Source organism: Pinus tabuliformis, chromosome 1_2, assembly GCF_031772625.1.
Source record: "Pinus tabuliformis cultivar Carrire ecotype Pingquan chromosome 1_2, CPIR1, whole genome shotgun sequence".
Classification (NCBI taxonomy): domain Eukaryota; kingdom Viridiplantae; phylum Streptophyta; class Pinopsida; order Pinales; family Pinaceae; genus Pinus; species Pinus tabuliformis.
In genome coordinates this window covers 1,347,184,056-1,347,211,196 of record NC_142298.1, presented here as the reverse complement: position 1 = coordinate 1,347,211,196, position 27,141 = coordinate 1,347,184,056, and the positions used below count along the sequence as shown (strand labels likewise).

At 41.9% G+C, this 27,141-nt stretch overlaps 1 protein-coding gene across 1 annotated transcript in view; it reads left to right on the top strand.

Annotated features, from left to right (window-relative positions):
* Positions 1–27,141, top strand: part of LOC149211218 (U-box domain-containing protein 43-like) — a 159,274-nt gene that overhangs the window by 129,847 nt on the left and 2,286 nt on the right. The gene's annotated exons all lie outside the window — the stretch shown is intronic.

Here is a 27,141-nt window from a genome sequence, read left to right as displayed (position 1 = left end):
GCAGACGGAGCCAAGAGGAGCAGAACTCAGGTATATATATCTATGCATGCATTTAAACAGCGTTCGGGGACCATATATGCCAAAATAGAGCTATCGGAGCTACAAAGGAGCCATATATATATACCATACATATATGCCAAAATAGAGCTATCGTAGCTACAGAGGAGCCATATATATATACCATACATATATGCCAAAGTACAAGAGCAAACAGAGCCAACAGAGGACGCAGATAGCCATCGGAGCAACAGAGGAACAAGCAGAGCTATAAGGAAGCGTACAAAGCCATCAGAGGAGCAATGGGTGCATGTATATTATCGAGAGCTATCGGGCCACAAAAGAACTATATGCATGCAGATACAGGCGGAGGAGCATATATCATACATATGTGTTTTTACACTATCGGGGGCGCAGAACCTTATACATATACATTTATGCTATCGGGTCCGTAAAACCCATGTATGCATGCTTTAACACTATCGGTGGATAGAAAGCCCATATACATAGGCTTAACACTATCGGAGGCGGAAGACTTGGCTCTAGGGCAAATACACTATCGAAGGCAGATTGCGGACTTGAAACTCTATACATGGGAGTGTTGAGTTGTATTGGGTCCGGCACATCGCATCGCTATGAGGGGTCTACATTAACGTTGAGCCTTGATCCTGTGCGACTTGCAATCGCCGATAGCGATAATCACATCGACACTTCAGAAGCGGGAACTACAATATGTCAAGCAGTCCATTGCGATTGCCAATAGGGATATCGCATCGGACCTCTGCCAAGGGCAACTCCCGACTGCGATGCATATCCACGCGGACCCGCCGAACATTGCAATATAAGTTAATCTATTATTGCATCCGTCACAATTGCATATGTTATGAAGCCTTGCCACACCCAAGCGTCGATTGCGATGAACGTTGCGGACCCGATGCGACATCACAACTTGGCTTAATATAATATCGCATCCAGTGGTGGATCGGCCGTCGGCCATCGACGGTGTCATGGGCCCGACATATAAAGGCCCTCCGGGAGCCGCGAATCACCGATTGTGATTTAAGTTGCGGACTCGATACAATTTAGATGCGGGTGTAATATTGCTTGAAGTCCGCTCCTTAGTCTTTTGACTGGTTTTTCTCATATACTCTGTGTAATGAAATATTTGGCTTGCTCGGGTTGTTTCAGGCTGAAAGGCTTACGATAAATGTTCCGATGGTTCAGAAGGCTGAACGTCAGTTAAAAGGGGTGAATCATGGCGATTATGATTGCGATCGGGACACAACATCTCCATTAAACTAGTGAAAAAAACTCTGTGTATGCCTGCAATCATTGCCAAAAGGAGCACTGTTACGGTAAATCGGGAAGATGTGTTCTTCGTGGATTGTTTGGACCTGTCAAATGAATCTACGTGTCCCTAGAGAGTCAGTGAACTCGCACAGTGCAGAGGAAGCCGCAACGACGAGGAGGAAGCCTAAGAGGCGGTGTAAGTGGAAACGAATGGACAGAGGCATGGGGAATGAATAAACAAGAAAAACAAAGAACTGTGGTTGTAGTTGTGGTGGTGAATAACCAGAGTGAGAGGCAGCATAAGTATTAGAGGCAGGAGAGTAGGAGTGAAGGAGAATCTCAGCAGAATAGAGATCAACAACATACCTGTTCATACCAGGTTTGGGTTGGATCCCAAGAGGTTGGAGCCTCAGAACTGAACAGGACTGACATCCTTAGGGGTTGGTGCTCCTAAGTGCAGAACCATTGCAAAACAGAGTTGGTGCTCTGGAGGTTGGAGCCTCACTGAAGTCCAAGTTGGAGCTTGGCAACTAATCACAACCAGATATATACTTATATTGTATTTACTTCATTGCACTGTTTTGTGTTAATAAAAGCATTAATTCCAGCTGTCGATTTCTGTGTTCTATATATATACATATATATATGCTTTTGGTAATAACTAGAACAATTAAAAAGAAATACTGATTCACCCCCCCCTCAGTATTTCCAACAATTGGTATCAGAGCAGACTTCTTCATACTAGCCTAACAGCTTGAAGAAGGATCCGTAGCCATGATGAGAAATCACGAAGCATCAGGAAGACCTCCTCTGTTCGATGGCACTAACTTTGGTTTCTGGAAAAAGAGAATGACCTACTACTTAATGTCCCTTGGACCTGAAGTCTGGCATTTTGTTCAAAATGAGTATCATATGCCTACCACTCTTCCAATAGATCAAGACGAGAGGAAAGCCTACATTGCAAATGCAAAGGCCTTAAACTCCATCACTAGTGGAATCACTGATTCCGAGTTCACAAAAGTCATGAACTGTGACTTTGCCAAAGAAATGTGGGACAAGCTAGTTGGCTTATACGATGGAGACTCAAAAGTCAAGAAGGCAAAGCTTCAAACTCACAGAAGACAATTTGAAAGCCTGAGGATGGAAGATGAAGAAGATATTGCAGCATACCTCCTTTGAGTAGCTGAAGTGGTCAACTCCCTTAAAGGATTGGACGAAAAAATTGAAGAAAATACCATTGTTCAAAAAGTATTAAGATATCTTCCAGACAGATTTGACTCCAAAATAAACGCCATAGAAGAAGCAAAGGATCTAGATACCCTCAAGATGGATGAACTCCATGGAATCCTCACTGCCTATGAGATGAGGAAAGGTGGACCAAGCCCCAAAGATGCAGCATTCAAGGCTTCAAAGTTAAAGAAGGGGAAAGAAAGGAATGAGTATAGTGATAAATCCGATGTGGAATCCGAATTGGCTTAATATGTACGAAAGTTGAAGAAAGGATCTAAGCTTAAAGGCAAGTACCCTCTTATCTGTTTTAAGCGTGGAAAAATAGGTCATTATGCAGCGAAATGTCCTCATAAACATGATAGTGATGATGAAGGAAATTCTAAAAGAATGGCACACAAAAAGAAAGGGTTCAATAAGAAGAACTTCTTCTCTAAGCAAGATGAGTCTGATGAGGATGAGTTTATGGTCATAAAAAAGAAATCAGATGAGGAAAGTGACCATGATGAAAGCCAAGAAACATTATTTATGGCATTCACAAATGATGATGACTCAGGGCTGGAAGGAAATGTAGATGAATTGTTAATTAGTGCCATTGAAGAAAATAAAAAACTACGGAATAAAATCATCTCTCTGAAGGTGGAAAACGAGGAAACAAGGAGAGAAGATCTCCTGGAAGCAAAGCTAAAAGAAAAAGAAGAGACTTGTGAAGAACGTGAGGCCGAAATAGTGTCTTTGAGAAAGGAGTTGGAGCAAATTAAAAAGGGCTGTAAAAGCTCTCAAATACTTGAGACTATTCTAAAAAGTCAAAAACCCCAACATGACAAGTCTGGAATAGGTTTCAAAGGAGAATCCTCAAGCACTAAGAATAGTGCGAAAAGCTATGCTGATGCACTTTCTTGCAATCCAAAAGAAGAAAAAGTATGTTATCAAAAGCCCATCCCAGATCCGAAGAATGAAGAGAGAATTACTCCAAAGAAGAATGTGGAGTCGAATCATGGATACTACAGCAAATACAAACCTGTACTCCACCAAGGGCCCATCTCAAATCCAAAGAATGAGGCAGGAGTAATTCCTAGGAAGAAAATCGACTCAAACCGTGGCTACTTCAACAGGTACAAAACCATCTTTCTTGGACACTGTTTTCACTATAAAAACTTCGATCATCAAGCCAGACATTGCATGGCCCGCAGAAGTGAAACACCTAAGCTAAAGGACCGAATAATCAATTCATATGCCCCCAAAAGGCAGGGACAAATCAAAACCTTCAATTCATTTGATCCCTTGACCAAATTCAATCTGATTTGCTCATTCTGCTACAATAATGGACACTATGAACAAAACCGCCCACTCAAAGGAAGAAAGGCGAGTAGTAAGAATTCCAACATGGATAAATGCGGCCTGGCTCTATATGCTCAAAATAATGGAAATCATTGGTTTGTGGATAGTGGGTGTTCCAGACACATGATGGGCACACAATCTCCTGAGTGTCAGCCAAACCTGTGATCAAGGACATAAGGTTTTCTTTAGCACCAAAGACTGTGAAATAAGGAACTCTTCCTCAGGGGAACTTGTGGCGAAAGGGGTTAGAACACCAGACAACATTTACATTCTGAACAAGATTCAGGAAAATAAATGCTACCTGAGTCAGACAGATGAAAGTTGGCTGTGGCACAAGCGACTTGGACATACAAGCTTCGAAAATTTGGTCAATATTAGCAAGATTAGAGCTGTATGAGACATCCCAAGGCTGTTCAAACCAAATCAAGGAGTATGTGGTCCATGTCAACATGGAAAGCAAACCAGAACCAACCACAAGACAAAGGAGCTCTCTACATCAAAGCCCTTGGAGATCATCCATGCTGATCTATGTGGACCAACTAGAAATCAGGCACTCCAAGGAGAAAGGTACTTTGTGTTATTTGTTGATGACTATACTAGAATGATGTGGATATATTTTATAAAGTATAAATCTGAAACTTTTGAATGTTTTAAGAATCTAAAAGCCCTTGTAGAAAATGAAAAAGATTCAAAAATTAAGTGCCTCAAAACAGACAGAGGGGGAGAATTCACATTAGACGAGTTTAGTAAGTTCTGTAATATTCAATGAATTAAAAGGGAATTCTCTGCTTCCAGAACACCTCAACAAAATGGGGTAGTTGAAAGAAGAAACCGAACAGTCTAAGAAATGGCAAGAACAATGTTACTAGCAGCAGACTTGCAGTTGAAATTCTGGAGAGAAGCAGTAGGGACAACTGTATATACATTAAATCGAACTCAATTAAGGCCAAACTGTGAAAAAAAACCTTATGAGTTATGGAAAGGAAGACCAGCTTCAGTAAAGTACTTCAAGATCTTTGAAGCAAGTGCTTCATAAAAATTAATGATGGCTCACCAAGAAAGTTTGATTCTCGGGTTGATGAAGGGATATTTCTTGGATACTCTACACGGAGCAAGGCTTACAAGTGCTACAATTTTCGACTGAAGAAAATAGTGGAAAGCATTGATGAAGGACTTCCAGAAAAAGAAATTGAAGAATATGAAGATGATCTTTTCATTGAAGAAGAAGGACCTAAAGAAGAAGAACCTGAAGAAGAAGAAATAGATGAGGAAGAAGAAGAGGAGAAAGAACCACCTCATACCCCTTCAAAGATGAAGTTTATCCAGAAATATCATCCAGAAGAGCAGATTATTGGCAATAGAGATGAAGGGATGCAAACCCGAAGAAGGGTGACCATTACACCAAAGAGAAATGTTATTGCTCTTCTATCTATGACAGAACTAGAAACATTTGCAGAAGCAAGTAAGGATCCTCATTGGGTAAAAGCCATGGAAGAAGAAATGTCCCAAATTGAGAAGAACAAGACATGGGAGTTGGTACCTCGTCCAAAGGACAAAAACATAATAGGAACCAAATGGGTGTTCAAAAATAAAATGAATGAGGAAGGACAGGTTATCAGAAACAAGGCAAGGCTTGTCTGCAAAGGCTATTCACAAATTGAAGGAATTGACTTTGAAGAGACATTTGCACCAGTAGCCCGTATGGAAGCTATCAGGATGTTCTTGGCTTTTGCTTGCTCAAAAGGATTCAAAATCTATCAAATGGACATGAAATCAACATTTCTAAATGGGGAACTCAAAGAAGAAGTCTACATGGAGCAACCAGAAGGGTTTGATCTAACAGAAGGAAAGGACTTAGTCTGTAAGTTGAAAAAAGCTTTATATGGGTTGAAACAAGCTCCTAGAGCTTGGCATGCAAGACTAGATCACTATCTACAACAACAAGGCTTCAAAAAGGGAGTGGCTGGAAGTAATCTATACATAAAGATAGATGAAGGTAAGTTACTAGTTACTCTTGTTTATGTTGATGATCTGATTTTTTCTAGTAATAATGATGAAATGAGCCATGAATTTTCTCAAAACATGTCAAAAGAGTTTGAGATGTCAATGATGGGAGAGCTGTCTCACTTCCTTGGACTTCAAGTATCTCAAACCAGAGCAGGATTGTGTATATCTCAAACCAAATATCTAAAAGACATACTCAAAAAATATGGAATGGAGGACTGTGCACCCATGAGCACACCTATGACCACAAACTGCAAATTGAGCAAAGATGATGACTCCCCTCTAGTAGATGCAACTCATTACAGGTCAATGATTGGAGCCCTTCTATACTTAACAACTACAAGAACAGACATAATGCAGGTAGTAGGAATGGTGGGAAGATTTCAATCTGCTCCCAAACAATCCCATTTATTAGCTATAAAAAGAATTCTCAGATATCTGAAAGGAACTTCTTATTTCGGTCTTTGATACCCAAAGAGCTCAACACTGACTGTAATTGCATACACCGATGCTGATTGGGCTGGAAGTATAGATGATCGGAAAAGTACTAGTGGAAATGCGTTCTTCCTAGGAGACTGTTTAGTATCTTGGCTTAGCAAAAACAATCATCCATATCATTATCCACAGCCGAAGCCGAGTATATTGCTGCAGCAGACTGTTGTACTCAGATACTATGGATGAAGGAAGCTCTAAAAGATGTCAACATATTTACAGATCAACCGAATACCGTCTATTGTGACAACACAAGTGCTATTAGTCTCAGCGAAAATCCAGTGATGCACTCAAGAACCAAACACATACCAATCAAGTATCATTTCCTCCGTGAGCAAGTAGTTGAACAAAACATCGTCTTAGAATATATCAGTACTAAGGAGCAGATCGTTGATATTTTCACAAAATCTCTTCCTCGAGAAGCATTCGAACGTCTGCGTCAAAAGATGGGGGTTATCTCTTTATCATCACTCAAGTTCATTCATAAAGATGCAACAGGATAGGGGGAGCAGTTTGACAGGGGGAGTCCGTATGCATTCCTTTGCCATTGATGTCAAAGGGGGAGAGCAAAAGAATATTTCCATCAATAACAAAGGGGGAGATTGTTGGACATAGATTGTCATTGATGTCAATATGAAAATATTCGAGGAGCAGACGGAGCCAAGAGGAGCAGAACTCAGATATATATATATATATATATCTACATGCATTTAAACAACATTCGGGGACCATATATGCCAAAATAGAGCTATCGAAGCTACAGGGGAGCCATATATATATACCATACATATATGACAAAGTATAGGAGCAAACAGAGCCAATAGAGGACGAAGACAACCATCAGAGCAACAGAGGAACAAGCAGAGCTATAAGGAAGTGGATAGAGCCATCAGAGGAGCAATGGGTGCATGTATATTATCGAGAGCTATCGGGCCACAAAAGAACTATATGCATGCAGATACAAGCGGAGGAGCATATATCATACATATGTGTTTTTACACTATCGGGGGCGCAGAACCTTATACATATACATTTATGCTATTGGGCTCGTAAAACCCATGTATGCATGCTTTAACACTATTGGCGGACAAAAAGCCCATATACATAGGTTTAACACTATCGAAGGTGGAAGACTTGGCTTTAGGGCAAATACACTATCAGAGGCGGATTGCGGACTTGAAACTCTATACATGGGAGTGTTGAGTTGTATCGGGTCCGACACATCGCATCGCTATGAGGGGTCTACGTTAACGTCGAGCCTTGACCCTGTGCAACTTGCGATTGCCGATAGCGATAATCGCATCGGCACTTCGGAAGCGGGCGCTACAATATGTCAAGTGGTCCATTGCGATTGCCGATAGCGATATCGCTTCGGACCTCCGCCAGGGGCAACTCCCGACTGTGATGCATATCCACGCGGACCCGCCACACATTGCAATATAAGTTAATCTATTATCGCATCCGTCACAATCGCATATGTTATGAAGCCTTGCCACACCTAAGGGCCGAATGCGATGAACGTTGCGGACCCAATGCAACATCACAACTTGGCTTAATATAATATCGCGTCCAGTGGTGGATCAGCCGTCGGCCATTAGCGGTGTCATGGGCCCGACATATAAAGGACCGCCGGGAGTCGCAAATCGTCGATTGCGATTTAAGTTGAGGACCCGATACAGTTTAGATGCGGGTGTAATATTGCTTGAAGTCCGCCCCTTAGTCTTTTGACTGTTTTTTTCTCATATACTCTATGTAATGAAATATTTGGCTTGCACGGGGTGTTTTAGGCTGAAAGGCTTACGATAGCTGTTCTGATGGTTCAGAAGGATGAACGTCAGTTAAAAGGGGTGAATCATGGCAATTATGATTGCGATCGGGACACAACATCTCTGTTAAACTAGTGAAAAAAACTCTGTGTATGCTTGCAATCATTGCCAAAAGGAGCACTGTTACGGTAAACCGGGAGGATGTGTTCTTCGTGGATTGTTTAGACCTGTCAAATGAATCTACGTGTCCCAAGAGAATTAGTGAACTCGCACAACGCAGAGGAAGCTGTAGTGACGAGGAGGAAGCCTAAGAGGCGGTGTAAGCGGAAACGAATGGACAGAGGCATGAGGAATGAATAAAACCGGAAAAGCAAAGAACTGTGGTTGTAGTTGTGGTGGTGAATAACTAGAGTGAGAGGCACTAGAAGTAGCAGAGGCAGCAGAAGCTGCAGAGGCAGCAGAGGTAGGAGAGTAAGAGTGAAGGAGAACCTCAGCAGAACAGAGATTAGCAGCATACTTGTTTATACCAGGTTTGGGTTGGATCCCAAGAGGTTGGAGCCTCAGAACTGAACAGGACTAACATCCTTAGGGGTTGGTGCTCCTAAGTGCAGAACCATTGCAAAATAGAGTTGATGCTCTGGAGGTTGGAGTCTCACTAAAGTCCAAGTTGGAGCTTGGCAACTAATCACAACCAGATATATACTTGTATTTATTATATTGCACTGTTTTGTGTTAATAAAAGCATTAATTCGAGTTGTCGATTTCTGTGTTCTATATATATATATATATATATATATATATATATGCTTTTGGTAATAACTAGAACAATTAAAAAGAAATACTGATTCACCCCCCCTCTTAGTATTTCCAATAGGTCTGCAGTCCCAGAGGATTGCTCCCCGTTTGAGTACATGGATCGTGCACTCTATAGTGAGCTCATGTCCCAATTGGAGCCAGATGTTATCCACCAAAAGTGGATGACCCCATAGGAGAATTTTTTCTCCTAGTTATCTCTTCAGTTGACAACCAACAACCCCAGACAGCCACTGATGTAGCCGATATATTTTGCCATTTGATCTTCGCTACCTACATCAGTAATATGTCCCCTCGCCCATCTGTCTAGAACATATGTTAGAAGGTGGGCAATCCAACCCAAAAGGTATGTTTTTCATTGTGTAATCAGGTGCTTATGCTTGTTTTTTTAGCATTTTAGGCATGGATTATTGGGTGACTTGAATGAAAGAAGGGCTTTGACCATGGTTTTGTTCCCTCACCTTAAATGGGTGGTTAATCCTTGATCTTAGTCCCATGAGATCTCCCCTATTGACCCATGGTTTCAGGAAGGGCATTGCTTGGGAAATCCCAATTTTGGTAGCGTGGTCCCATTTTCCCATTCCACATTTTTCACTCCCTTTGCGCATTACAAGCCCTATTTTCATCATTCTCCTTCTCCAGGTCCACATGACCACTGAGTCCACAAGGCACTGGCACTCCCCCTTCCCTTGTCCACATATCTGGGTCAGGCCTGGAAATGTTGCCCTGGAGGTTGATGTAGCTAAAAGAAAGTTAGAAGTTTATCATGGCCACATGCAAGAAATAGAATAAAAGAATATTATAAAATGAAAAAGATTGTCGATACATTAATTAGAATATGGGCAAAATCTAAACATGAGCTCTACCCCTTATCACTGCCATCACCCTGGTTCCTAGGGCCCCATGAGTGCCCCCACATCATTAAGGAACCCATACACGTCCCAACTCTTGGTGGGCGATGGATTGCCCCACCTCATTTCTTGGAGTCCTGAGCAGTAATACAAAGAAAAATCAAGAAAAGGAAAAAGGACAATAAAAGAGGGGTGTAAAAACAAAGGTTGGGGTAACTCATGTATCCATGATTGCTCCCTCCTACATCTATATATCCAATATGTGGACATCCCTCATTATTGCTATATTTGTACCCATGGCATTTGGCCCTAAGACCCTCGTGACCCCATCCATTTCATCATCATTCATATGCCACCTATCAATTGAAGGATGTACCAAGGACTTATCTTTCCCCTTAGGGGTTGGGAACACCTAATAGGGTTGTTTATTAACCACTCCTACCTAGGGAGGTAACACTACTTCGAGATCAAAGCCCCAAATTTGGAAGGGAAGCCCCATATGAAGTCTCAATTTGCCCTTGATTAACAAGCTTGGTTCACTTAGATGCACTAATGAATTATTGTACCTAATGGTGAGGATGCAACACTAGACATTACATGTAATTGGCAGGTGGTTTCATCATGGGCTGGGCAACTTAATTGGGGCCAAAGTCCACCAGAGGATCATATTTACACCCTCGGGAGAAGCGCTGAGAGCCATGGGACTAACATCATGTGCAGAGCATCGTTTCACGCCATGGGAACCTTCAATACCCTCAACAGTCTACTCATTGCTCCACATTATTCACGAGATGGTGCACTTGGACTAGTGTGCCCTACATCTGCCTTATCATTTACCATGTGGCGTAACAACTAATCCAACGCCCAGAGGAGGTTTGTCTCACCCTTTGAGACATGGGAGGGCAAGCACCATCGTCAAAGCCTTCAACTTTGGAGCATTATAGGCTATTCTTCCATCAGGAGACCCATGAGACTAGTTTTTGTGCTCCCCATACACAAAATTGGGGCCCACATGATGACTTACATGGAGGGTTAGGAGCCATCCCCTAGTTTGAGATTTATGGAGTCCTCTCACATATTTTGGCACAAAGAGGACTCAACGTTGCCTTCCACCGACCTTACATCAACATGACATCATCATTTCGGCTTGCATTTGGACGGCTAATTCATATTTTTGTAAAGCTACTTGGTCGACTTGTGACAAAGGGATGTATCTTGCCCATTTATATATGTTGAGGGGCTTCTAGGCATAATTCGACCTAGTAGGACACATATAAATAGAACATCATTTCATTTCGATTGAATCATCATCACACTTGGATTCTTTCTCTTGTAAATAACTCACACTTGTTTCTTTGGCTATCAGAGACTCTTTGGATGCATTTTGATGTATGGAGATGATTCACACTTATTCTTTTGAGATATTTCTTGAGTAATGGATGGATATATTGCATGTCTTCTTGTAAGTGCCTAATGTTGATGAAAATTTTCTATTGAATTTGTTTAATGTATGGAATTGCTGCTCTAGAATATGCTAAATTTGTGCCCTAATTGTTGAATATTAATTTTGAAATCTTTCTGGTGGAGTATTGCATATGTTATCCAATATATGGGATGTAATAAATGTTCGTAGTCGATGAATATCTTTGAATTCTCCATGAATCTTCATTATCCATTGAAGTAGGTAAATGTTTGAAATTGTTACCTAGGGCATCAATTTTGAGCCTCCTTAGGGACGTTTTATCTCATCTTGAACATCCTAAGACTCCATATGCCCAAAGGACAAGGCACTAGTCCAAGTCCTTGGTGGTCAAACTTCCTTTCTTTCCATAATTTCTCTTTCTAAACTTTTGTCCCCTAAAAGTAGGATGGCTAGGATAGGGCATAGAGCGAATTGCATTAGAGAGTGATTTGGTGAATTCTGAGAGCATAGACACCAAGCCTAGGATCTTATCTCCTAGTCCTCAATGTTTGGTGAGCATCCCATAGGTTTTCATCCATAAAATCTCTTTCCCTAGGTGTGCCCTAAGAGGGAAACCCTAGCTTGTAGTTCCTCAACTTGGGGACTTCTTTGAGGGCTGTATGAGCTTAGTACTTGGTGAAGTAAACCACAAGAAGCCCTTTCTCCTCCTTGCCTTGATCTTGGAAGTGCCTCTATCCACGATTGTCTATAAAACCCTATGTCTTGCGCTAGCCTTTCTTATTTCACTTAAAGGGAGCGAAGTGCCTTTAAAGGCATCATTTCGTCATCTCAAACTTCCCTTGAGAGGTCCCATCTCATCACCTAGCACCTTAAACCCTAAAATATCTATCAAAAGGTGATTATCATCCTATCGAGACTCCTCCCATTGGTGAAAGTCCGTAAAGAGCAAGGGACATTTGCTGTGGTGACAATGGGCCATTGTCCCGTTGTCACTTAGTCTAACTCTTAGTCTTGTAGGGTTTCTCTCTTCAAGGCCTAGATTTTGTGGTAACAAAGCCCTCAAGCCTCACTCCATCAACCTGTCTGTACTATATTGCATATTCTGTTGAGCATCTGAGATACCTCAAAACATGCTTTGCAACAACCCTGTGAACTCTGGTAGGATCCATCATAAACTAGCTCAACTGGTTTACTGCAAAACAAATTCAGGTAGTGTTGATTAAGTACATCAACGATCCAATGAGCTACCTGTACAATGTAGCATCTATTCGCTCTACTCTGCTAGTGTCCACCTTCCTCCAGTTTGTGACTAGAGACGTGGTCATGGGCCTGCAATCCTGGATATTAAACCTCCTGAGGGTCTCTATAGTGTACTTCCCTTGCCCCAAGAATATTTCCCCATCACCTTTCCATACCTCCAGCCCGAGGAAATAGTGCATAAGCCCTATATCCTTCATCTCAAACTCTCTTGCAAGATCTTCCTTGCAATCTTGGATCAAGTTGTCCACTTCAGTCAATATAAGATCATCAACATAGAGCACTAGAATGAGCAGAAGCCCTCCAACCGTGATGTGGTTCAGGTTGGCATCTGCCTCACTCGTAGTGAAGCCCAATCCTTGAAGGTAGCTATTAACGCGAGTGTACCATGCTCTTAGTGCCTGCTTGAGCCCATAAAGAGCTCTCTTCAACAAACATACATATGTGTCACTGCTGAAATTCTCAAACCCATCTAGTTGCTCCATATAAATCTCTTCCTCAACCACCCTATTGCTGCACAAGCTAGCAGGCCTTGTAAATAGGAAAAAACTAGAGGGCACAAAAACACCCTAGGACAAAGGCCCACTGTCACCATAGCCTAAGTTCCTGTACTCTTCTCGAATTTTCACCGATGGGAGGAGTCTCAGTATGACTTACTTGTGATAGATATGTATCTATCTATGGTAGGTTTGAAGTGAGGGGAGGTGGCTCATTCAATGGAAAGGTTCAATAAATGTGTGAGCTTTGGGAGAAGCTAGTTAAACTTTCCATGAAAACCCCTTGAAAAGAAGACTACACAAGACCCAGGATTGAGATATTTAGCGAGATATAAGCTCATCCAAGGTCAAGGTAGATAAGAGAAAAGGAAATTTATGATTTACTCCAATGAGTACTAAAGAAAATGCCTTGAAGAAATCCCCAAGTTGAAGGATTAGCTTCTAGGGTTCCCTCTTGATGTGATGGCTAGGGCATCAAATTTTTGGAGATTCCACCATAGGAAATCCACCAAAACTCAAGGATCACTAGAGGAGACGCTAAGAAGAGTTCTATCCAAGCAAAATTCAAAACACACTACTTTAATGAATTTCGCACCAAGCCCTAGAGATGTCTCCTTATCCTTAAAGAGATGAGGAGAAGAAGGTGAAAAGGAGGTGAAAAATCAATTTAAGAGTCATCACCAAGGATTAAGACTAGTGCCTAACAATTGGGAGAATTGGAGTCAAAGATAATCTTGATATGGCAACTCGCTCTTCAAGGAGACCTAGAAGTAGCGTCGCTAGCCCTATTTAAGCAGCAATAAAAACTTCTAGATATTTACACTTTGACAACACTTGTTGATGGAGTTTCAAGGATGCAACATGCAACAAAACCACGAGCAACATTCATTCATTCATTATCCATGAGTAGCACATGCAAAGTTTCCCAATAGCTTCATTGTTTAAACAAATTTCATTAATTAGGTCACATTAACAACCACAAGAAAATATCCATGCATTAGACATTAACCAAAATTCAAAAATATAGCATTAAACATCACCTACAAGATATTGAAGAATATATCAATCCATCACAATGTCAAAATGAAGCTCCAAGAGAGATAGCGAAAATTTCCAAACATCAAAATGCATCCAAATCATCCAAATTCATCCAACAATTGCAGGTCTGAAATTCTCAAGAAGAGATATCGAAATCCAAGTGATGATGATAGGGAGAGACTAGCTCTCTCCTATTTATACAAGTGTTAAGAGTTTAAATTACAAATGAAGAAGCCCCTTTACATGCCTAAAATTGCTAAGTAACCCACCCATGGTTACAAGCCAACCATGATAGCTCAAAAACTAAATCAAATTTCCCTCTTAAGCCCACGTCATGCATGCATGGAGGCCTAGAGGGGTAGCGTTGAGGCCTCATGTGCTAAGAATGAGAGAGAGGGCCTCAAAAATGATGATGAAGAGGGGGATGCCCTCCATATGTTGCAAAACATCTCCAAACCCCTATTTGGGCTTTGTGGGCTCTAAATGGGTCTCATGGGTCTCCAAGTGGCTCAAGATCAAGTCAATGCTCCATCAATGAGGGCTAGAAGATGACACATGCCCTCCCACGTGTCCCTAGGAAAGACATAATTGTTGATATGTGGTTGTCGTTGATGTCAACCCAAGCAACACCAGAAGATGCCCCGTCTTTGTTGACCAATATGACATGGAAAATCTTTTTTTCAAGACAAGAGTACCCTTGATGGATTCTTCTCGTCGATACGTTTCCTGTGGTATATGACATGCCACAAGAAGCCTCACGGTTTGTGAGTTATGCTTGTTTGAAGTCAAAGGACCCAGTTTGTGGGTAAAAACCCCAAAGGATGGTGAAATGGCACCCTACCATTGGCCAACTCATTATTCAAATTAAGGAAGTAGGGTTTTTCATCAAAGTTGTGGATAAAATGATTCATGGAGGGTTTCAAAGATTAAATTTTTGAGATTATAAGCCATGAGGGGTTTTGTTTCAAGTTAAAAATTAAAACTTGATTCCTTGGGCTTCAAGCTTTCAAAACAATTCAAATTTTAAATTATATTCCTCCCTCCAAAATAGGAATCGTGCATCCTTTGAATCCTCTCCTAAGTCTATAAAAGGACACTTGATTTATCACCTAAGGCATGCACTTAAATGATTATCTTTTGAGCAATTGATCTCTGAAATATCACTTCGACCCCTGTGGAGATACCGAAATATCAGAAGAGAGAGTTTTGTTCTGTGGTTTCTGGAATTGTCTTGGGTTTCAAAATCTTTTCTATTGCAGGATCAGTGAAGGATTATACATGCCTGCAGCTTATTGAGGAAGAGAATAAACGTTAATATCTCAACGGTCACCAAAGCACAAGTGGTTCTAGATCTATTTGACCTAAAACCTTCTGCATGTTCAGAAAATTATAGTGGAGCGGTTTGAGGATTCTTGGCCTTTTTTCGAGTCCTATTCCTTGCTGATCTGTTGACCAGTACTGTTGCAAGGCATACAAAGACTAAATATGACTTGATCTTCTACGGTTGGAACCTCCTTGTGCGACCATTCATAAATCCTTTGAATTATCATTTGTCATCATTGGTGGTGAGAGAACCTAATAAGAGAATCACATCCTGAAGATCTTGTTGTTGCCTAAGATGTACACCTAAATGTGGGAAAAGTTTCTAACCCCGCAAGGTATAATCTTTATGGCACAACCCTCAGAGTAGGCGCTGTCACCTATTCCTTTCTCACTCTGTTTTGAGCTCTCTCCTAGGCAAGCTAAGGGGGTAGTCCCTAAAGATGACGAAGAAAGGAAAACTTGCTGGAAATCAAGGTTGCTTGGGAGCAATAGTGGGGAGCGACATTTTCAAAAGCTCCCGGGTCAGGAGCAAATTGGGAGCAAATTTTTTATATAATATATATTTATATATATTTTGATGCATATATGTCAACAAAATCATGTAGAATGATGAATTAGATAAAAAAACATAAAAACATGCATTAAACCATATAATATCAATCATCTAGAAGTTTTAATCTTCATCAACCACATGTCCACAAGTTCTCATTTAGATAGCATGTAAGGGTGCACATAACCAAATTAACATCGAGTGCAATCCTTCTATGAACTGAAAATATATCAACAAATAGGCTCTAGATGGCCTTTAGCATCCAAAAAAATCATGCTACAACAAATACCTACATATCATCAAGATGATTGCCTATCTTGGGACATTTGTCATTAATATCACCCTCTAAGCATTAACATAAGATAGAAAAAAAGTAGCATGTCAAGTCAAGAGTTTTCGCAGTGATGGGTACATTTTTAGTTGGGTCATGATAGACAAGTTTGACAACCAATGTCACTAACATCAAGGTGCATAGAGGGGCTTGGTGCTCTTGATTAAATATGAGTTCCATACCCTAGTACATGACAAAATCCAGTGGAAACATTACAATCCCCCCAATCCTGAAATCCTGAAAAGCTGACAAGTCTGTTGGATTTTGAGTGAGATCTAAAATTTTACTTTCTCCATATGAGATCCAACGACGTTGGAACCACTCTCAAACATCTCGAGTCATTTCATGGTAATGTTAAAAATTTTTACTTTAAGAATTTTGCATTACTATGAATTGCATATCAATACTAGGGCCATAGGCTTGAATATTAGGTTTCCCCACTCAAAAGCTCTTGTTTCTTTGAAAAAAATTTGCGTTTGGAACATTGTGATTTTTTTTTGCGAAAAAGCTAGGGAGCGAATTTCTTTTTGCAGGAGCGAATTTCGGCAGCATGCTCCTTGCTCCTGATTCACTCTTGCTCGAAGCACGCTTCGGGAGTGGATTGGGAAGGGGGGGCTGTTGAAGTTTCTAAGTTTACTTAGTTTAGAAACCCTTCATGCACTTTTTCTTATTTATTCATTCTTACTTGTTATTTTTCTTTAACAAGTTATTTACAGAGTAAATACTGAAAATAAACATTAGTGCATGCTCAACATATTACAGATCAGCAACTAAAAGAAACAAGAACAAACACACCACATGACACCATTATTTTTGGACCATTGTCCTCGGAAAAACTCAATGCGGGAAAACCGGTGCAACTATCTGAGGGTTTTCTTATTAAGCAATATCAAAGACTAAAGTACAATCTGGGTGCCAAAACTGGCCTACCCAACAGAGAATTTCCTTAGCAGCTATACCTCACAGTTTGATAGAAATCTCCTGTCTGAAACCTCGGAAAATCCTTCCAGCAGCTCCTCAGCACAAAACTGCTCTTCAACCCCAGCGTCTGCCCAATCCGGACTGGGTCAACCCCTCTCTGTCTCATGTTGGCCCTGCGTTAGCCTTTCTAGGCCTGCGTCAGCCCCAGGAGGCCCTGCGTCAGCTCTAGGAGCCTCTGCATCAGCTGTGCTAGCCCCTCTGGTGCTTTGCGCAACACTTGGCTGCGTCTGCGTGGCCCTACATGAGCCCCTGTTGGCTCTGCGTCACCCTCCTTGGCTGCTGTGCTGCTCTCCCGGCACAATCTCTACCTTCTCTGTTTCTCTGTACTCAATGCCCCTCAACTGCTCTCCCGATCACTGTTTCTACCTCTCTTAGCAAACCCCACTCTAGAGAATAGAATGATTGATCACTCTGGTGTCTTCTCCAAGTGACCCTCAAGCCTCCCCTTATACTTTTCCTGTTGGCATCTCAATGGCCGAGATTAAGTCCCTAATCAATGGCTAAGATTAGATCTGGCTTGATCAATGTCTTTTGGACCACTCTAACACAGATTCATATTAATACACATTAATATTTTATTTTCCCTAAGTTTAGATTTAGGGACTCCATTAAAAATATTAATTATTTTAAATCTCCTGATCTGCTTAGAATTTGCCCAAACCCTTTTTGGGTATTGGAAATCTCATGTGCCCCAACTCTCCACCAAATTTCGTGGCTAGAGCACATCCGATGCTACCCCAAATCAACACTCCCTCTTAGCGAGGACTATGCTCTAGCAATACTCCTCACTGAGTATTACTCTGATCATCCGACATCGGTACCTGCGCTAATGCTAGGCCTTCCTGCCCAACATTCTATGCACTGTTGCCTCCTGTACTGCTGCCCATGGTTTTGCCACTGCCACTGCTGCCTCCTGTATTACTGCCCATGGTTCTGCCACTGTCACTGTTGCATCTCTATGACAGCTCACTCTGCATCCGTACTGTTGTTGGTCCTTCCTCCCAGCACTGCACCTCCTCTCATCATGCTGCATCGTGCTGCCCACTGCTGCATTGCAACTCAGTTACTGAGAAGTAAGTAATTGATCTCCCAACTAACCTCCCTGTTGGGCTAGAGACACCCACTAATGCTGAAGCTCCCTCTGCCGCTGACAAGTGCTCCCTCTCTAACCTCTGCGCTGCTACAACAACTCCTTGCATCTCGCACCATTGCAAACCTCTCTATGCCATCCTGCACTGGTGCAACACTCCTGTGCCTCTCGCACTGCTACAACCTGCTAGCTCTGCGTTGTCTTGGGACTCTTGCATTGTAGCTCTCTCTGTTGCTCCATCCGCATTCGTCTTTACCCACTCAGCCAGTCCTACTACTCCTTGTCGGGGCTCCCATAGCAAGGTCTAATCCAAGAGGCTGGGTACCTCAAGGGTCCTGCCCCTCATTGCCTGTAGTCCTACTGACTACAACTCAATGTCTCCCCACTTCCGCTCAAGTGGTCCGTGTGCACTCATGGCACAATCATCGTCTGTCAAAACTTCCTTCTCTACCCGTGCTGGCGCTGCCTTAGTCTCGGAAGACTCTCCCTTGCTCTTCTTCCTTGGGCACTGGGTCGCATAATTATCAATCTCCCTACAGTGGAAGCACTTGATCTTGGAGAGATCTTTCTTCTTCCGCTTCTACTGCTTTCCCTTAGATGCTCGGGCCACATCCTCCTCCTCTTGCTTGATCTTGATCCCTTTGCTGCTGCTACCTGTCTTCGATTGCCGTCTGATCTCTTCTTGGCGAAGAGCTGCCCACATCTCGTCCGAAGGTAGGAGAGTCCCTTTGCCCAGGATACTATGGACAAACACTTCCCAATCTTTTGAGAACAGCATTAAGGGTTGTCCTCACCATAAGTTCCTGATCCGGTGTGGCTCCTATAGTAGTCAACTGGTCTCGGATCTCATTCAGTACTCCGAGGAAGGTGTCAATCGATTGACCCTTCTTCATCTGATACGACCTCATATGGTTCTCGAGCAGCATTCTTCTCTGCACAAAAGTATGCTGGTACAGGTTCTTGAGAGCCTCCCACATCTCAACTGTCGTTTCCTTCTCGGCTATATGTGGTACCGCATGATTCTTTACCCTGTCAAGGATAATGCACCTGGCCCTCGCCATTGCCTCTTCGTACTTGTCGTTATCATTGGGGTCGACTGGGATAGCTATAACCTTCAAGGCGAAGTTCTTGACATGATTCTTGTCAAGCACTGATAAGATTTTGGCCTTCTAGACTGCGAAGTTCGATGCTCCGTCCAGTCTATCCTGGTCTCTTACCCCGTGTAGTGCCATGACGCTCCTTTATTTCCCCCCTGGAAGTTCTCTGTTCAACTCCTTTGAGTCTCTACTTCCCGTCTAGAAGTTCTCTTCTGGACTCCCTTTGAGTCCTGATTACCCTCTTGGAAATCCTTCTATCGCTTGTCGAGATGCCCCCTACTCTGATCGTCTTGTGCAACTGCACTGCTGATCCAGGTTCCTCGGCTAGAAACCCTCGGTAACAACTCCTCTGGCCCTGCATCGTCAGGTACTGTTCTGACTACAGTACCTCACCAACTCCACTCTGCAATATCTCTATAGCCTTCTAGACTCCAGCAACTGCCTCTCTGTGAACTGCGTTAGCCCTTCTTTACCTCATGCTGGCTTGGTGTCACCCTAGATGGGTCTGCGTCAGCCCTAGGATGCCTTGCGTTAGCCTTCTGGCCCTCTGCGTCAGCAACGCTGGCCTCTTTGGGGCTCTGCTCAGCTCCTGGCTTCTTCTGCGTGGCTCTGGTTGGCTCTGCGTCACACTTCTTGGCTTCTGATCTGCTAGAAACAGCTTCTGTCACCTCGAGACAGCGGTTTTCCGCTGCTATTGCTCTGCCTGGCTGATGTCTCTTAGTCCTCTTGTGATCTGCAATCACGCTCTGGTACCATGTTGAAGTTTCTAAGTTTACTTAGTTTAGAAACCCTTCATGCACTTTTTCTGATTTATTCCTACCTACTTGTTATTTTTCTTTAAAAAGTTATTTATAGAGTAAATACTGAAAATAAACACCAGTGCATGCTCAACATATTACAGATCAACAACTAAAAGAAACAAGAACAAACACACCACATGACACCGTTATTTTTTGACCAATATCCCCGGACAAACCCAATGCGGGAAAACCAGTGTAGCTGTCTGAGGGTTTTCTTATTAAGCGATATCAGAGTACAATCTGGGTGCCGAAACTGGCCTACCCAACAGAGAATTTCCTTAGCAGCTATACCTCACAGTTTGAGAGAAATCTCTTAGCTGAAACCTCGGAAAATCCTTCCGGCAGCTCCTCAGCACAAAACTGCTGTGCAACCCCAACGACTGCCCAATCTGGACTGCGTCAACCCCTCTCTGTCTCACGCTGGCCCTGCATCAGCCCCAAGAGGCCCTGCGTCAGCCCCAGGAGGGCCTGCGTTAGCTGCGCTGACCCCTCTAGTGCTCTGCGCAACACTTGGCTGCCTTTGCATAGCCCTGCGTGAGCCCTTGTTGGCTCTGCGTCACCCTCCTTGGCTGTTGCGCTGCTCTCTCGGCACAATCTCTGCCTTCTTTGTTTCTTTGTACTCAATGCCCCTCAGCTGCTCTCCCGATTCTACCTCTCTTAGCAAACCCTGCTCTAGAGAATAGAATGACTGATCACTCTGGTGTCTTCTCCAAGTGACCCTCAAGCCTCCTCTTATACTTTTCTTGTTGACATCTCAATGGCCGAGATTAAGTCCCTAATCAACGGCTAAGATTATATTTGGCTTGATCTATGTCTTTTGGACCACTCTAACACAGATTCATGTAATACACATTAATATTTTATTTTCCCTAAGTTTAGACTTAGGGACTCCATTAAAAATATTAATTATTTTAATATCTCCTGATCTGTTTAAAATCTGACCATACCCTTTTTGGGTATTGGAGATCTCATGTGCCCCAACCTCTCCACCAAATTTCGTGGCTAGAGCACATCCGATGTTACCCCAAATCAACAGGGGCGCTCCCTTGCAACCCTGGAAAGAACAAGACATGTGATATTCTTCAACTCATTCTTTCTAACCTATGTGGACCCATGCCAAGGCACTCTATTGGTGGACATCTCTACTACATAATCTTTATTGATGACTTCTCTAAGAAGACATGGATATTTTACTTGAAGCATAAGGATGAGGCTTTTGATATGTTCAAGGAGTTTAGGGCGCTAGTAGAAAATCAAACAGGGAAGAAGATCAAAGTCTTCAGGTCTGACAATGGTGGATAATATACGTCAAATGAGCTCGTTGACTTTTGCAAGTAGGTTGGAATCAAGAAGGAAAGTATCGTACCTTATAGTCCTGAGAAGAATGGTGTGGTTGAAAGAAAGAACAGGTCCATTGTGGAAGCTTTGCGAGCTATGCTACATGATCAAAAGTTGTCGAAGTTCCTCTAGGGAGAAGCTACAAATACAACGGTCTATGTACAAAACAGGGTTCCTCATCAAGCTCTGGATAACAAGACTCCCGAAGAAGTATTCACAAGTGTGAAGCCCGACATTGGACATCTCAGGATATTTGGTTGCCCCGTATATTTCCATGTGCCAAAGGACAAGAGGAACAAGTTGGAAGCCACCAGAAAGAAAGGTACGTTTGTTGGATATTGTGAAAACTCTAAAGCATTTAGAATATATATATCTGGTCAAAGGAAGATCGAGTTTAGCAGGGATGTAACTTTCGATGAAGATGTTGCCCTTGGAAAAGCAAGGTATCTTCATGCACATCCTCCTATTGAAAAGAGAGATGATGACATGGACCTACTACAAGGTCCTTCTGTGCCTGAAATAGAGAAGGATATTGTTGATGATGATACCATGGAGCCTATGGACCTCTTGGATAGTCCTCCATGTGATCCCTTTGCCAAGTAGAGACCACTTTGGCTTCATGATACATTATAGGATGCTGAGAGACATGTTCCTGCCAAAGGGACCTTTAGAGAAAGCAAGAAGCCATGCTGGTACCAAGGATATATTGTAGCTATGAGATCCATCATATAGGTTGAACCTCCCACTTTTGAAGAAGTAGTGAAAGAGGAGGATTCCATGGCCGAAGAGTATGAATCGATTATGAAGAATGATATATGGAATGTTGTTCTGAGACCTAAAGGAAAATCCATTGTAACTTCAAAGTGGCTATACAAGATCAAGCATGGAGTTGATGGAAGCATTGAGAAGTATAAAGCAAGGTTTGTGGCTCGAGGTTTCTCCCAGAAAGAGGGAGAAGACTATGATGACATCTTCGCACCTGTTGCCCGCTACACCACCATTAGGTCGATTGTTTCCCTTGTTGTTACTCAAGGATGGACTCTTCACTAGATGAATGTAAAGACAACATTTATTCATGGCATACTACAGGAAGAAGTATATGTTTAGTAGCCTCAGGGATTTGACGTGAAGGATAGGAAGACTCACGTTTGCAGGTTGAAGAAAACACTATATGGTTTGAAGCAAACCCCTAGAACCTGGTATGCCTGCATTGACAGTGACCTAGTGACGCTTGGATTCATAAGAAGTAGTGCTGATTTGAACCTCTACTTCAAAGTGGTTCAAGGTCGAGACTGATGGGAGGAAGGGCATTTGTCGACAACGAGTAGCCACTATTGTTGGTGAAATTTGGTGGCACGAAAACAACTGCGTAAGATGGCCTTCGACGGTTGCTTAGGATGGTCTTCGGTGGTGATAGTGGTTGTGTGCTTGGTTGAGAGTTAGGGTCAGGGGTAAGCAAGTTACGATCGTTATTTTTCTATTTTGTATTTTTTTTTTTGGTTTTTTTTCGATTTCTTTTTAATTGTTTTTTTGTAATCGATTTTTTTATAGTAGTTTTATTTTTTATTTTTTTAATAATCTTTATTTTTTATTATTGTTATTTTTTAATTGCTTTGGATTTCTTTTTAATTTTTTTTTTACTCTTTATTTTTCATTTTTCTTTGTATTCCGGAATATATTATTTTCTTCCTATAAGGTATATTATCTCCTTTTTTTGAAGGTCAATGGCCTTATGTTAACCTTGGAGAACCCCCAAGAGCTTCTTCTGGATAAAAGCCTGAATGACGAACTAGCATAACGAAGAAACTCTAATAGCGAAACACTTCAATCGCGGCGACAACAAGGTTGATGACGACTTAATGGCCAAAGGCTGAAATCAGAGAACGTGGCTCTGATACCAATGTAACGAATAAGGTTCGTATACGTAGCGGAAATCTTTAAAATACTTCAAAGACGTAAATGCCCATTGTAAGACATGTAACTTTATATTGAATATTGTATATTGAATTGATTATCATGTAAGATATGAGATGATTACAAATGAGAATGAGGGCTTGCTTATATGCCCTAGGCAGGTGCCCTTTCATGAATGGTCATGTCTCTAAGACATGCATCTTCATTACTAACTAACTAACCATCAGTTAATTAATTATTATTATTTATTATTATATTTATATTTATATTTATTATTTTTTACATGAATTATATTCATAACAAATGGTAGAATGCAAGCACCTAGCTACACTGATGGAGATGAACTTCAAGAAGTTATGTGGAGATGCTGCTGGACCTGACTTGGCGAATCCCTCCGAGTACCAATAGTTGATTGGGGCATTGATGTTCCTCATGAACACTCGTCCATACATGTTTTGCAGTCAACACTTTCAGTCAATTCATGATTGAGGCCCTTCATGCACACCAGGTTGCTGCCAAGCATGTACTAAGATATTTGCATGGGACAATCAATCTTGATTTGAGATATACTGTCAGAGATGTGAGACTGCATGGATACATTGATGTTGACTAGGCTAGAAATGTTATTGACAGGAAGAGCACATCAGGGTGTTGCTTTAGCTTGGGGTCTGCAATGATATCTTGGATGAGTAGGAAACAAAAGTTCGTATCTTTAAGCACGGCTGAGGCAGAGTACATTGCTACTAGCATGGTTAGCTGTGAGGCAGTTTGGTTGAGAAAGCTCTTTGGAGAGCTGTTTGAGCAAATCCTGGATACGACCGTGTTCCGTGATATATTGCGACAACAAGAGTGGGATCCGATTGGCAGAGAATCTCGTATTTCATGACAAGTCCAAGCATATTGAGATAATATATCATTGTATACGAGACATGGTGCAAAGAGGAGCAGTGAGACTCCATCATATATTGATTGATGAATAGATAAACGACATGCTCACCAAGGCTTTGCCAAAAGGGAAGTTCCTGGTCTTCAGAGAGTAGCTTGGACTAATAAATGTGACCCTCCCGAGTAAGAGTTCGGGCTGATTGAGAACACTAAACATGCTCTTCCCCCCTTGTTGAGCTCCTAGGGTGAGGAATGGAGCAGTAAGGGCTCCTGGGGTTGAGGAACTCTGGACAATGGTTTAACTATGATCCTCACCTCACGGTAAGTACTAAGTAGTATCCTGCCTATTGTCTAGCAATAGGATAGCTAAGATCCTTACCACATGGTAAGTAACATCTTGCCTATTGTCATCTTTGGGACTTGACAAAGTATACCCCAATTGGCATCCTACCCACAAGCTAGGCTTGTTGGGATTTTTCCTCCCCATCTGGCCAATGGGTTGAGAGGTGACTTGGGATAGCTGCGATCCTTACCATTTATGGTAAGTAGTATCCTGCCCAAGTGAGAGGATGCAGGTGTTCTACCACTGACTCTTGAGGGTCAAGTTGGGAAGATCAGCGGACAATAGGATAGTTGTGATCCTTACCTCACGGTAAGTCGTATCCTGCCTATTGTCCTGATGATAAGATAGCTGTGATCCTTACCTTCCATGGTAAGTCGTATCCTGCCTATCGTCCTTGGATAGAGGGTGGTAGCTTGAGCTCCCCTATGATGTCAAATTCTTCTTCTTTTAGATTTGAGAGTCTTCAGCAAAGATGAGCAGAGACAACATTTCGATTTGATGATGATGAAAAATTTGAGATGGGACATATGATGTAGTCGGGAATTTCTCCCTAGCTGAGAGGATTGTTAATTTTTGCAGCTCAGGGACAAATTCCCTCCTTTGGACAACCTTCCTCATTCAGAGAAGACCTTCTTTGCCCTTGGAAGAATTTAATTTGCTCAAAGGAAAAATATATTTTTAATGTGAAAACCCAAAAGTGCACAAAAGTTCAGGTCGACTTTAAAGACAAATTGGGTCTCCTCCAACGCCTATAAATACAACTCATTAGCACCTCATTTGGACACACATCTCACACATTCATTTCTTCTTCTCTTGGAGGTTCGTACATCTGAAAATTGCAGATCTCTTTCACACGTGTGAGGAGGAGAGAGGAGATTTTGATTGGGCTGAAAATCTGTCTTTGACCAGCATTGATTTTTTGAGATTGGGCATAGTTTGACTTGATTTGACTTGGCATTTTGGACTGTTTTTGGAGGCCAAATTCTTTGGCACAAAGACTGATATTTTCTGGGCACTTTGACTGCAGTTGACTGCAGATTTGACAGTTGACTTTTTCTCTCCATTGACCAGGTTTGACTGAGTTGTTTGGGACTGTTTTGACCTCATTTTGACCAGCTTTCCAGGCCGCATTTTTGGGCTGTTGACCAAGCTCCTTTGGAGGTGTTTGACAGTTGACTTATGACTGGTTAGGGCATCATTTGCTGCTGTTGACTTTGACGAGATTTGACAGTTTGACCAGATTTGACTTTTGGGCTCATCTCTTGAAGTTTTGGATATTGATTGTTGGAAAGTCAAATCTGTTGACCTTTGACTCTTGGATGGTGAATTGAATCATTGTACTCTCTCTGCTGAACATTTTATGACAATCTAATAAGAAGAATTTGAAAGGGTTTTCCCCGTTGTGGGTTTTTCCCTGGTCTTTGACCAAATCCTTGTGTCCCTTATTGCTCTTTATTGTCTTCTATTGTCATTGCATTTGCTGTTCTATCTACAATTGCTATTTGTTATTGGAAAGATTAAATTGATTTGAAAGTGATTGCTAATTGAAGATAAGATTGGGCTAAAGTGATTGTAACAACATAGAACAGTGGAAAATTAACAAAGACTAAAGTCAAAACCCCTCCTCCTTCCAAGTCACCCAATAATCCATACCCAAGTGTGCCCAAGAAAAATCAAGCATAAGCATCCGATTGCACAATGAAAGACATCCCTTTAGGATTGGATGACCCACCTTCAAACATGCGCTCTTGACAGATCGGCGAGGGGACATATAACTGGTTCAGGGAGCGGAGATCAACTGGCACAATATCGGCTACACCGGTGGATGTCAGGGGCTGCTAGCTTCTGGCTGAAGACAATTCTAGGAGAAATAATCTCCTATGGGGTCACCCACTGGTGGTGGGTAACAGGTTGCACGTGCCTAGTTGAGAAAACCGTAGTTTTATTATATACATTATTCACCTACAAGTGCTTTGACAACTGGAAGTAGCTTTGCTGGCTTTGTAAGTTTTAGATAACTAGACAGCGTTGCCTAAATACTCAAGCTGCAACATTGATCTCCTGAAAAATCTCCTTTCGTCATTATTATTTCAGTCCTTGGTTTTATAATATATGGAAAAAAACGTTAATAACTATGTACCATTCCACTTTTCCATGGTGACACTGTCAGAAATCCATGATAGCTCCTATGGAGATCTAAGATTAGTTTTTTCATTCTTATATGGGCTGTTAACAGATACTGGGATGATCTCCTATTCTATTAGCTAATGATAATGCCAATTTGAAGGAATATGGTTCATCTAAAAAAATTGTTTACATTATTCATATGAAAACACCTACTGCAGTTAGTGTACACACTAGAATGATCCTAGTAGATGGAAGCCTTTCACATATCATTTTTACCAGTGTCTGATTGAGAAGAATGTTCTGTAGCTGTTTTAAAATTTCTTTCTTGATGTCCAATGATTGATGCTGATCAAAGAAGGCATTGGG